A 14,048-nucleotide genomic window follows, 5' to 3' on the forward strand; every position below is an offset into this window, starting at 1 on the left:
CCTTTTCGGAGTATTTGTGTGAGCCATTTGAATGGACTCAAATTTTGGCAACAATGGATGTGTGTGTGTACATCTATGCCTACTCAATTTTGCAATGAGGATGGTTATGACATAATTCCCATACGAATGATCTCAACCTTCCACATTGAAGATGAAGTTCAGGAACCCAAGGACTTACTAAAAGCTCAACAAGTCTTTTCAAACCTCTATTATGATGCTACTGATGAGCTTGAAGAACATTTAGCTACATCCGATGATTTTGGGTCAGAAAAAGAACATGGTATAGAAGAAAAATTGACACCAAAAACTTGAAATCTAGACCTATGCCATCAGTTTCTAGCACAACAGAGTTTTTGATGCAGATAGATACACATGATTGTGTCAAAGACAAAATCACGAGTAGATTTCCTTCAGAAAACAAACAAGGAACATCAAGAAAAATGAGAAGTAAACTCAATCAAAACCTAAAAGCTAGGATAGGATGCTGATTCATCCATGACACGCGTTGTCAGGAGCTTTTTGGAGAAAGGGATTGCGCATATGTACATACACATGCATGGTGCATCGAATAAAGGATTGCCCATTTTCCAGAGCCAGGTGGTTACGTGGGGCCCACATGTGTACAGGTAGGACAGCATGTACATAGTGCATCGATTTTGACTATTACCAGTACCAGTGTGTTTTTTCTATAATAATGAGGAGTTGGTAGCATGTAAAACTTCTTGAGGAATCTATCCACGGGCCGACGACATGAGGTAAGCGGGTGCGTCAGATGGCATCTAGTGGCGTCAGGAGGTCGAATGGGGTCAATACTTGCACGTGGATAAGTACGGACACAACGTGGGTGGGTGCTTTCTTGTGATAATTATGTAGAAAGGTAATCATGAGGACCATATTTTGGGGCCCCTTCACGTGGTTTCAGGATGCATTATTGAAAAAAGCTGAGTGCCAGGTGTGCGGATGATGCAAAAAGGTGACAACTATGCACTGCGAGGTCAGTTTTTGGCCTGTTCGGGGTCCGTTTGAGGTCATCTAAAAGGCCAAGGGTGAAAAATTAATAAAGCTAAGTGTGAAAACTAAAAAAATAGAGAGTAGACCAGAAAAAATGTGGAGAGAAGAGGAGGAACAACCGCAACTGCGTTTTTGCTCATTTTGGAGCCTATTTTGGCCGTAAACTGCTCATCCGAGGTCGGATTTGAGCACTTTGACATTGTAGACTAGGGTTTTGGGCCGTTCCCAACGTGATGGCACTATCCATTTTGCCAAATTTCTCACCTTTTTTCTGTTGTTTTGGTTGTGTAAGTTTCTCCTATGAGCGAAGCTTCTGCTCCAGTTTGTGATTGTATCTGGCATATTTTACTCATACTGTGTGAGCTATCTGCCCCATTGGTGTTGGCCGAAGCTCAATTGTATCTAAATATCAGAAATTCTCCTCTTTTGAGCTGAGTTTTTTGGGTGTGTGTGTGTGTGTGTGTCTGTGTGGAGTGGGTGAATGGGTGGTCTCTCTCCTCTCACCTTATAGGTGTGTTCCCTATCTCGGCTAGGTGGGTTGTGTAAGCCGAGTGGTGCCTCATAGTGTGTGTGTGTGTGTGTGTGTGTGTGTGTATCATCCCAAGAGTGTGTGTCGGATCATTATAGAGGCGTTCTGTGTGTTTCCATCCCGGTCACATTCTTTTGGAGCCCCTAGTGAGGATCTTCTTCGAGTACCTTCCCAAGAGTGTGTGTGTATCATCCCAAGAGTGTGTGTCGGGTTATTATAGAGGCGTTCTGTGTGTTTCCATCCCGGTCACATTCTTTTGGAGCCCCAGTGAGGATCTTCTTTGAGTACCTTCTGCTTCGAGCTTCAAGCTTCGAGATTCTGGATTACAGGTTACAGGTTACAGGTTAGAGGGACAGGGATAGGTACAGGTGATTCACACAGGTAGAGGTAGCTGGAGTAGAGTGATACACTGGCAGTGGAGTCACTTGCAGTTGTCGGGGGTATTCATCATTTAGCGCGTGCTTGAGCGCATTGTTTGTTGGTACTATACGTTACTTGTGGAAACTTCCATTGTAGGCCTTTGTGGAGCTATATTTGGTTTTATTTGGCAGTCCCAGCCGTTTCTGAGACTTGGTCTAGAAGATAGTCATTTCTGAGACTTGACTATACGAGATTTGCATAAGCCTTGGTGTGAGGGTCGATAGCGTGAGGTTTTATTCAGCTGGGGGATTCTCAAATCTAGAGATCCTTTCGGTGATACAGGTAGCTGGAGCACCGTTTTTGTGACCTCGCCATAGGCTATGTACTAGTGATTCCTAATTGATGCTCGGGTTCTATTGTTGGCAGTTTATGCATACATATACAGTCTATATTTTGGGTTCTCACTGCTCTACTTTTGGGGAAACTCTGTCAAAAAATTTTCAAGTTATGATGGCTGGTTTTTTTGTCTTTTAAGCCATTTATGTTGTTATGTTGCTGAAATTTTGGCAAAATCAAAGGATAAGACAGGTGTGCTTTCTTGGGAGCTACATGGTTGACTTTAATGGATGATCAAAATGGCCCTCAATTCACTCCTTTTCATTTAACTAAGAGAATCGAGATAAATGTGCATGTGTCCAGGAAGATTTTTTTCTAGCAGCGCATAGTCTTTATGTTCGGGCCAAGAAGATTAAGAGAGATCCTGGAATGTCCTTTGCCTGATGTAATTCCGATGATTAACTATGAAAACTCATTTGATGTGCATGTATTTGTCCTTATCTAAAGTTAAGCTCCATTGAATTTTCTGGGGATTGAGTCAGTCAAAAGTTTTGGGTTATTGCAAGTGTGTTCGAAGGGGTTCTCAAAGCATTGTAACTTGGGTAGCCATGGTTTTCTCTATCCGGAGTTTCGTGGAAGAAGTGACGAAGATGTGGAAGACTTTTTGGCAAAGATAGAAGTTGCCTGCATTAGCAACCAGAGTCATGACTCGGCACAGATGTTACGTCTTCTCCAAATTTGTTTAAAGAGTGATGCACGAGTTTGGTCCAAAGCATTTGAAGAGGAGTTGCGTGCAGCGGATCCACCTGTAAGATTGAGTTGGGACAATCTAGTAAGGCATGGATTGGAAGTGGAGTTTGTAAAGACAGAAGAAGATCCTGACAAAGTGTGGCAAGAAGTACAGGGTTTGGTGCAAAAGGAGGGTGAGAGAGTAGATGCTTAGATACGTAGGTTCTCATTGGCATGGGAGAGGATTTGCAAGGCCTTAGCACCACAAGTACCCCCACCTGACATGATGAAGAAGGACAGGTTCTTGGCTGGTATTTGGGAGAATATACGTTGGAGAGTGGAACTAAAGAAGCTTAGGACATATGAAGATGCACTAGAGGTAGCAAGGAACAAAGAGTGGAAGCTGAGGAAAATGAGCCAGCTAGGAGTAGAGTCTTTGCCCATGAGCTCTGAATTTCAGCCTATGGATTCTTTCCAGGTCACATGCCAGAGGTTCGTCATGAACCAGTGGTTTTTGTTACTCCTCAGGTTATGCCAACAGTGGTCACTACAGCAGTGCAAGATGATGGCCTAAGGCAAGACATGAGACAAGTGGTAGATTTAATGAAGAATCTCAACCTCAACATGTTAGGTCAAGTGGGAAATTATCGAGGTTGAGGAAGGTTGGAAAATTAGCCAGGAGGTGAAGAAAGACCTAGGAATGGTGTTGGACAAAGCAATGGTAGGTTTTGCAGGTAGACGCCCACATGTTATAATTGCGGAGAGTTGGGCCACATCAGCCCACAATGTGATAAGCCACCAAGGATGGGGGGAGACATGTATCCATTGCCAAGACAAGTGCTAACTAAGTTGAATGATTATGGCATTGAGATTAAGGGAGAAGAAGGAACCAGTGGATTAACCTCGGAGGAAAAGGGAAAGACAAAAGTGATAAGTGTAGTCACCTTGGAGAAGGCATCAAAGCTAGAGGATACATTAGTGATGCCTATTGGGAAGAGGACCATAGAGGACAAGGAAGGAAGAAGTGCCCCAGGTCCTAGTAAGAAGAAGATAAAGAGCCATGAAGGCGAGGATGTCAAGGCCAAGAGGAAAAGGAGAGCCCGTCGCAAGTTTCATGTTTCAGATTTTCCACTAGGGGATGGGCAATTAAGCTATGACTTGAAAGAGGATCTGACAAGCAGGAAGGCAGATGTTACTTTTAGGCAGCTTATAGAGATGGTGCCTAAGCTAAAGAGACAATGGAAGAGGATGGTTAACCCAATGGAGAAAGAGCCAGAGAGAGGTTCAGTGAAGGTGTTGGCGATGGATGAGCTACCAGAAATTTGTCCAATAGTAGATGTGTGGCATAAAAGAAAAAATATGGGAGAAGGTTATGTGGATGGTGGAGCCCAAATATGTGTCATAAGACACTCATGTGTTGAGAAGATGGGTCTTAGAGTGACTGGGGTGTCAGGCTTCCGGATCAGATTGGCAAACCATCAAAAAGTAAAATGTTTGGGTGTGGTAAAGAGCTTAGAAGTGGAGGCATATGATGCAAAGGTGGTGGTTGATTTTCATGTGATGATAGCGGGATTGGGAGCATATCCTATTATACTGGGTAGACCATGGTTACGTGCAGTGGGAGCTGTTCAAGATTGGAGACGTGGTATGATTAGCCTCTATGGAAAGACAGGTGCCAAGAAGCTATACAATATGGACACAAGGAAACCATTGGAGGATCTTTATGAAGATGAGGATGAGTCTAGGGATGAAGACTATTCCACAGTGTCTAATGAGGACAATGATAGTACTACCAGCAATGATGAGGATGCTGATGTTGCATTTCTTTTGATGGACAAAGGAATCCAGGAGTCTGATTTAGTCACATTTGCAAATGAGGTTGAAGATGAAAGTGAAGGGCCTTATGAAGTGATTGAAGGGCTGATGCAAACCAAGGTTGAATTGTCAAAGAAGCAGGAATTGATGACACAAATGATCAGTGGAGACCTCTCAACTATGGAGAAGGAGATATATTTGCAAATGATGGCTAGTTTTCCTGATTTGTTCATTACTTCATATGAAGATATTAGAGGGTTCAAAGGCGAAGAGATGCATATAGAGCTGAAAGAAGGTGCTAATCCAGTGCGACAAAGGCTAAGAAGGATGGGTCAAGATCAGATGGTAGCCTTGCAGGAAGAGGTAGACAAGTTATTGAAGGTAGGGTTCATAGTCCCTGTGGAAACCACAGAATGGGTGAGTCCAGTAGCAGTCCAAAGAAGGATGGAAAGTGGAGGATTTGTGTAGATTTTAAGCCCTTAAATGCATCCACTAAGAAGAACCCATATCCTCTTCCATTCATCGATCAGATCTTGGATTCAGTGGCAGGTTATGAGAGGTACAATGTGTGTGATGGTTTTTCAGGCTATTTTCAATTAAAGATTGCTCTTAAAGACCGCACAAAAACAAATTTCATTACGCCATGGGGTTGCTATTGCTATACAGTATTTCCATTTGGGTTGTCGACCATCTTTCTATCAAGAGAGAGCAAATTGGGTATTGGAACCATTCAGTGATAGTTGTGTGAAAGCTTTTATTGGATGAATTTTGTGTCTACAGTAGTAGGGTTGAACACCATGAGAAGCTGCAGATGGTATTGGCTCGATATGATGAATGTGGAGGACAACTAAATCCCAAGAAATTTCATCTAGCACAGCCATGGGTGAAGTTATTGGGCCATATGGTGTCAGAAAATGGCATTGAGGCTGATCTGGACAAGGTTAAGTCTATTATTCTTCTTCCATCACCTACGAGTACAAAGCAATTGGCAACTTTTATACACAAAGTGAAGTACATGGTGCGGTTTATTCCGTTGTCTTCTCAGCTTCTTTCTCCATCACAAAAAGTGTCAAAGCATGATCCATTGCAATGGAATGACAAGTGTGAAGAAGTGTTTCAAGAGGTGAAAGAGGTGTTAGGGGGGTTGTCAGCCATGCAGGCTCCTGATTGGGAGAAAATGTTTTATGTAAATCCATCAGTAGGGGATGATGTCATTGGAGCCATGCTATTGCAAAAGGGGAAGGGCAGCCATTATATGAGGCCAGTGTATTGTGCAAGCCGAGTGAAGTTAGTAGCAGAGAGAAAATTCTCCGAAGTAGAGCTAGTGATGGCTAGTGTAATATTTGCTTGTCGACGATTTCTTCATTACTTGCTACCACGACCTTTTGTTTTTTTGACGAGTTAGGCCTTTTTGCCACAGTTAATTAATGGCACTAACATATCAAATGTGGTGAAGAAACGGGTAATTGAGCTGCAAGAATTTGAGTTCTCTTTTTTAGTGGAAGTCAGTACAGGAGCTACCCTAGCCGATTTGTTGAGCTACAAGGAGAATCCCCTCCTTGTTAAGGAAGAAGTGGTGAGAAATGTAGTTGAGGAAGTGCCACAAATCAACAATGCACATGTTGTGTTCTTTGATGGCTCATGCAGGAAGAGCCATGATGCGGCTTCAGGGGGTATAGCACTTTATGATCCAAAGGGGAAGCTAGTATGCAAGAGAGGGTTCAAGTTGGATTTAAGACGCAATCCATTTACCCTTGACTTATAGAAAATCCCATCCAGGTTAGCCAGCTGATATGTACCATTCGAAAAACACTCTACCTTGAAAGGGCCTTCCCACTTAATTTGAAACTTCTTTTGGAATGTCTTGTCCAGCTTATTGTTGTAGCGCAAAACCAAGTCATGTTTCTTGATACCCTTACATTTGAACTTTTCATTTATCTTTTCTAAAGCCTTATCTTGCATCTGCCCATAATGTTCTAATGCACTCATCCTATCCAGTTGAACCTCTTGTAATTATAAGAGCCTCTCTTTGAATGCATCACTGGACTGCCCAAGCAACTTTTCTAACATCTTGACCGCCCGCAGGCAACTCTACTTCCACATGCAATAGTGCTTCCTTTCCATAAACCAAATGAAATGGATTAAACCATATACCTGTCTTCATCGAAGCATGGTAAGCCCATAATGCACTAGGCAATTCCAAATCCCAATTCTTTCCTTGGTGCTCTGTCACTTTCAAAAGAATTTGTACCAACTCACCATTGAATCTTTCATTTAAGTCATTACATTGGGGATAATAAGGAGTGGTATGCTGGTGCCTAATCTTCATCTTTGCGCATAAAAAGTCTAATAGTTTAGCTCTAAAGCCTGGCCCCTTATCCGAAAGTAGCTCTAATGGCACCCCAAACTTGCAACATATTTCATTGTACACAAATTTTGCCACATCCTTTGCAGTGATTTGTTTTACTGCTATAGCCTCTGTCCATCTAGAGAGATAGTCCACTGTATTGAAAATATAGCTTTTGTCCCTGCTTGTGATAGGTAACGGGACTATTGCATCAATCCCCCACTTTTCAAACACATCAAACACCATAATGGTTTTTTGTAACTCTGGGTTCAACACACTCTTCTCAAATGCTTGACACCTATTGCAAGACCTACACCAATGGTGAACATCCTTGTGAAAACTAGGCCATACATACCCCTCTTGCAAGATCTTATGCAAGGTGATCTTAAGAGAAAAATGGCCGCCACATGCGCCGTCATGATTCTCTTCCAACACTCCATAAAGCTCCTCCCGCCAAGGTACACGTCTCAACACAATATCAGCCCCTTTCATGTACAAGACATCACCAATCAATTTTTACGTGGATGCTCTATGCACAAAACCATACTTCTTAGACTTTTGAATGTCCTTCGGAATGATTCCTGTTAGAAAAAACTCTTCTTCTTGAGCCAAACTTTCCCGGCCATGATAAAGAGGTAAATTGGTCTTCAACACAAATAGCTCCCAATCATGATTTGAGTTGCTTCATGCACCTCTCCGTTTCGAGCATATTCTATGTGTTTGATGCTCCATGCTTCAAACCTTTTTAACAGGCCTTTAATTCTAAAACACATTTTCTTCAATGAGGTGTTCTTACTGTTCCACACACCCAGCACTTGCTTCACAACTAACAAGGCATCACCTTTTATGCTCAACCTTCTAATCCCATGCTTCAAAGAAATGTGTAATCCGGCTTCCAACGTAGCATATTCAGCCTCAATATTACCATGCGCATTTAACTTGAACCCTCTCTTGCATACTAGCTTCCCCTCTTCATCGTAAAGTGCTATACCCCCTAAAGCGGCATGATGGTTGTTTTTGTATGAGCCATCAAAGAACAACACATGTGCATTGCTGATCTGTGGCACTTCTTTACCTACCCTTCTCACCACCTCTTCCTTAACAAGGAGGGGATTCTCCTTATAAGTCAGCAAATCAGCTAGGGTAGCTCTTGTACTGTCTTCCACGAAAAAAGAGAAGTCAAACTCTTGCAGCTCAATTACCCATTTCTTGACCACATTTGACATGTTAATGCCATTAATTAATTGAGGCAAAAAATCATAACTCATCAAGAATACAAAAGGTCGTGTTAGCAAGTAATGATGAAATCCTTGACAATCAAATATTGCACTAGCCATCACTAGCTCTACTTCCGAGAATTTTCTCTCTGCTACTAACTTCACTCGGCTTGCACAATACATTGGACTCATATAATGGCTGCCCTTCCCCTTTTGCAATAGCATGGCTCCAATGGCATCATCCCCTACTGATGGACTTACATGAAATGCTTGCTCCAAATCAGGACCTGCATGGCTGACAACCCCCCTAACACCTTTCACCTCTTGAAACACTTCTTCACACTTGTCATCCCATTGCAATGGATCATGCTTTTCCACTTGTTGTAATGGATAAAGAAGCTACAAAGACAATCGAATAAACCACGCCATGTAGTTCACTTTGTGTATAAAGGTTGCCAATTGCTTTGTACTCATAGGTGATGGAAGAAGAATAATAGACTTAACCTTGTCTAGATCAGCCTCAATGCCATTTTTTGACACCATATGGCCCAATAACTTCACCCTTGGTTATGCTAAATGACATTTATTTGGATTTAGTTGTCCTCCGCATTCATCATATCAAGCCAATATCATCTGCAGCTTCTCATGGTGTTCATCCCTACTGCCGTAGACACATAAGTCGTCCATTAAAGCTTTAACACAACTACCAATGAATGGTTCCAATACCCAATTTGCTCTCTCTTGATAGAAATATGGTCCATTTGACACCCCAAACGGCACCGTGTAGCAATAGCAGCCCCATGGCATAATGAAAGTTGTCTTTGGTTGGTCTTTAAGAGCAATCTTCAATTGAAAATAGCCTGAAAAACCATCACACACACTCTATCTCTCATAACCTGCCACTAAATCCAAGATCTGATCGATGAATGGGAGAGGATATGGGTTCTTCTTAGTGGCTTCATTTAAGGGTTTAAAATCTACACAAATCCTCCACTTTCCATCCATTAGGAGAAACTTGGACTCAATTTTGGGCCCAGTAAGAAACGCCAACTCAGCATAGAGAGAGGTAATTATAAAAAATTGCAAAATTTCTTTTTTGGAAATATATTTCTCATAGTACATACGTAAAAGTTTTCTCAATCACTTAAATGCATGCTCGTACACAATGCATCACTTGGTACTGACCTCATGAGGCCCTATGCTTAAAAATGCTATATCTTGAGCTAGAGACGTCAGATTTCAGCGTTTTAAAGAGCTATCCTAAGGTTTTTGGACGTTTTGGATGCTTATGTGGGCTTTAAAAATGCAACATCTTAATCCTAGGGCCTCATGAGGTCAGAACCAAGCTAATAGAGGTCCTAGAGACCCCTCAAGGGCCTCTATTCGCTTGGTTCTGACTCCTTCATAGTCTTAAATAGTACCTATCAATCACTATCAAATATGATCTGTTCAAATTTAAATTGGGAGTACTTCATAAAAAGGTGATGGATGCTTGTGTGAGATGCACATATACAAGTACTTCACTTTATAGGATAGCAACAGCGGGTCATAAAAAGGCGTTCGGTGCTTGTGCAAGATGTCATTATCAAGTGCCATACTTTTCTGATGATAGTGACAATTTCACCAAAATGGTTTTCATGGACATTTTCAAAATGAGAAAAAAGGGTTTTTTCAACGTAACGTTAGCCTTTTTCCTTTTGGCTATAGAGCATTCTCTCACTAGAGCTAAAAAGCCCAAAAATGAGTCCATTTCTTTCCTAATGCTTCTTTGGGCTGACTACTACTGGACTCACCCATTCTGTGGTTTCCACTGGGACTATGAACCCTGCCTTCAATAACTTCTCCACCTCTTCCCGCAAGGCTTCCATTTGCTCTTGACCCATCCTTCTTACCCTTTTCCGCACTAGCTTAGCAACTTCTTTGAACGTAATAAGCATCTCTTTGCCCTTGAACCCTTTGATCTCTTCATATGAAGTAATGAACGAATCAGGAAAACTAGCCACCATGTGCAAATATATCTCCTTCTCCATAGCTAAGAGGTCTCCACTGATCATTTGTGTCTTCAATTCTTGCTTCTTTGACAATTCAACCCTGGTTTTCATTAGCTCTTCAATCACTTCATGAGGCCCTTCACTTTCATCTTCAATCTCATTTGCAAATGCAACTAAATCAGACTCCCGGATTTCTTTGTCCATCAAAAGAAATGCAACATCAACATCCTCATCACTGCTGGTAGTACTATCACTGTCCTCATCAGTTTCACTGTGGAATAGTCTTCATCACTAGACTCATCCTCATCTTCATAAAGCTCTTCCAATACTTTCCTTGTGTCCATATTATATAGCTTGTTAGAACCTGTCTTTCCATAGAGGCTAATTGTACCACGTCTCCAATCTTGAACAACTCCCACTGCACGTAACCATGGTCTGGGTAACCATGGTCTGTCCAGTATAATAGATATGCTCCCAACCCCGCTGGCATCACATGAAAATCAACCACTACCTTTGCATCATAGGCCTCCACTTCTAAGCTCTTTACAACACCCAAACATTTTACTTTTTGATGGTTTGCCAATCTGATCCAAAACCGTGACACCCCAGTCACTGTAAGACCCATCTTCTCAACGCATGAGTGTGTTATGACACATATTTGGGCTCCACCATCAACATAATCTTGTCCCATATTTTTTCTTTTGTGCCACACATCTATTACCCCTAATGCCTGCGAGCCTGTCATACTGCAGCAGGGTGGATGCATGAATAGGTGGCCCGATTTTAACCGGTTGAAAGTTTCTTTTGGAGGCTTAAAATTTAGGGGGTATGAAACTGGTGTTATGGGCAAGAATTGTTTGAATTAAATATTCGTGTGGAGGATACAAAATCTAAAAAGTCATGTGGAGGATTCAAAAACATGTGTGGAGCCCACGTCAGAACGAATGTTCAGTCGAATGTTTTCATGACTGTGACTTCTCTATATCTTTGTGCCTTTCTCCTTCTGCGCCTTTCTCAGCTCGCTCTACATCCCCCTGTGCACGCTGCTTATCCTTCGCTATGGATAGCAACCTAAGAAACAGCCCAAGGAATGCAGTCCGACAGGTCTCCCCCACAAAGACCCGACATTCTCCCACGAAGGTATGTCACCTCTCTCTGTCTCTCTTTGTGTTGTGTACAGCGGACCTGTGCGTAATAGAGTACTGAGGTGTGGATACATTGAGTAATGAGTATGGATTTATTCCTTTCAGAGACAGAAGTTACAGCCTCCTCCCAAAATCAGCCGCTTTGTTCACCCCAAGGATGTGGAGGTGCCATTAAAGGCATTCTGCACGACAAAGGAGGATTTTCACACGGAATATGGGTTAAGTCTTGAGGGGAAAGATGTTAGGAAGCTGACAGATGTAGATGTGCCCATATCCGACTGGATGAAAGTTTTCACGCGTCTTTCAGTGAAGGAGAAAAAAGTGCCGATAAAAACATCAAGGCCGGATCACTACAAGGCACTCTACCAGCTCTACAAGCAGGTGTACCAATCCAAACCACCAAACTATCTGCTGGGAGTCAAGTTTGCATGCGGATATGTTTATTTCGTATGCGCAGGTTCGGTAAAGTGGGCTGAGTTTGCATCTGAGGTGGTGAAGAATGTGACCAATGAAGGTCACTTAGATAGGAAAAGAGAACAATGGAAGTTAGAGACTTCCCAAGTATCCACAGGTACCCCAAGTGGTTCTGCCATCTTCTTAGTAAATACCCCATCCGGAAGTACACCAGTTGGAAGTGGAATTTTTGTGACCACTCAGTCTGCCTTTAGTGTTGAAGTATCCACTTCCTTGCAAGAAATTCTTGTTGAGGTTAGAAAATCTCATGATAATGTATCAGCCGAGTGTCAGAAGGCTAAGGATTCAGTGGTCAAATCTGTTGCTGACCGTTGCGAGGGTGCCCTTGACACCATCCGAATGCACTTCCCTGATGATGCCAATGTACCAACAGGCTTGCTTGACAGCCTCCAAGAAAAATTTGACCAAGCAAAAGACACCCTACAGCAGGCACAGGTATGCTTTTAACTCCATCTGATTGTAGTATAATACATGCAAAGTACCATACGGTATGATTTTTCATACCGGTAGGATTATATCATATTCGATAAGGGTAGATGAAAATACCGGTAGGCTGTTATCATACCGGTAGGATTATACCCTACCGATATGATTACATCCTACCAGTATGATTATATCCTACCGGTAGGATGTTATCTTACCGGTAGGATTTAGGAGATAATCCTACCAGTATGATAACATCCTACTGGTATGGTTACATCCGACCGGTATGGTTAGATCCAACCGGTATGATAAAATCCAACCGGTTTGATGTTATGCTTCCGGTATACTGTTATCCTATCGGTATGATGTTACCGGATGTTATCTTACCGGTATGATGTTATACTATCCAGTATAATAACATTATACCAGTGGGATAACATCATACCAGCAGGATGTAATCATACCGGTATGATAACATCATTATATCGATTTTCAAGCATTCATACCGATTTTATACCTGTTTGACATTGTCTGATAACAGAGGTCTCTTGCCTACAGGAATAATTATCCAAATGCTTGGACCGTGAGGAAACCTTTGGTCTCTATGTCACGTTTGTGACAGGCATGATTAGTCAACCAATGCTACCTGAAACCATAGTCTTGCCTGCACGAGTAACATCTCTTGGACATAGTGTTGTTCTCATTGATGTGCGCAATGCTTGTGGTGTAAGAATTCATGATCACAATTGCTCAAGCCATGTTGTTCTATTGCCTTGTTCACATGCATACCATGCATTCTGCTATGCTCACTTGGCTGAGAAAGGAAAGTGCATGCTTAAAGATTGCCTCGGAGTTATTTCTCCAGAAGACCAATCCCTTCTAAAGAAGAAGCCAGTTGAACCATGCCCAAAAACAGGTGAGAAAATTGTTTCAATGGGTAATCAGGTGGTTGATTTTTGTCTTCTCTGATGTTTTTTCAGTGTCAAGCTGCTTCAGAACTACTGCCGGTAAAGACACAGGGAACGATGCAGTGACGCCTGCATACAAGACACCTGTGGAGGTATTGATTGATGAAAATGTCCCTGGTAATGCTGAGAAACCTATTTCGGAAACAACAGAAGAAGAACAAAACTTTGAAGTAAAGGAGCAGAGTACGACTAGTGGTGAAGAGAAAACCCAGGATGAGGAAGACGATGTGTTGCTAGACAGCGTGTGGGTGACAAGATCAAAGACCCCGGGAAAACGAGGCCAACATGGCAAGAGTAAGTTTTTTCATTGATTATGGCTCTAATAAGTGATCTCTTGGTGCACAGCTTTCTAAAGATGATGGTCGTGTAGATGTCAGGCTGGAGGGAAGTCCCGAGGAGACCCTTGCTCACAATATAAGAAAGGCAAAAAGAAAAAAAATCGAGAAGACTGGAGATGAGAATCCTGAAATGGAGCAAAAAATCAAGGAAGAGGAAGAGACCCAGGGGCAGCCAGAAGAGGAGATGGACATAGAAGACACTAATGAGATGCAGAATACCGGCACAAGTTCTGACCCTAAACCCAGAGCCTGCAAAAGATTATAGTTTGCCCCCCCATGTTTCTTTTTATGTAACCACTTGTTAAATTAATATAACTTTCTTTCCCATTCGACGTCTCTTTCATCTTGTGCCTAATTTTTGAACA

Source organism: Adiantum capillus-veneris, chromosome 22 (genome assembly GCF_014529385.1).
Source record: "Adiantum capillus-veneris isolate H3 chromosome 22, ASM1452938v2, whole genome shotgun sequence".
NCBI classification, from domain to species: domain Eukaryota; kingdom Viridiplantae; phylum Streptophyta; class Polypodiopsida; order Polypodiales; family Pteridaceae; genus Adiantum; species Adiantum capillus-veneris.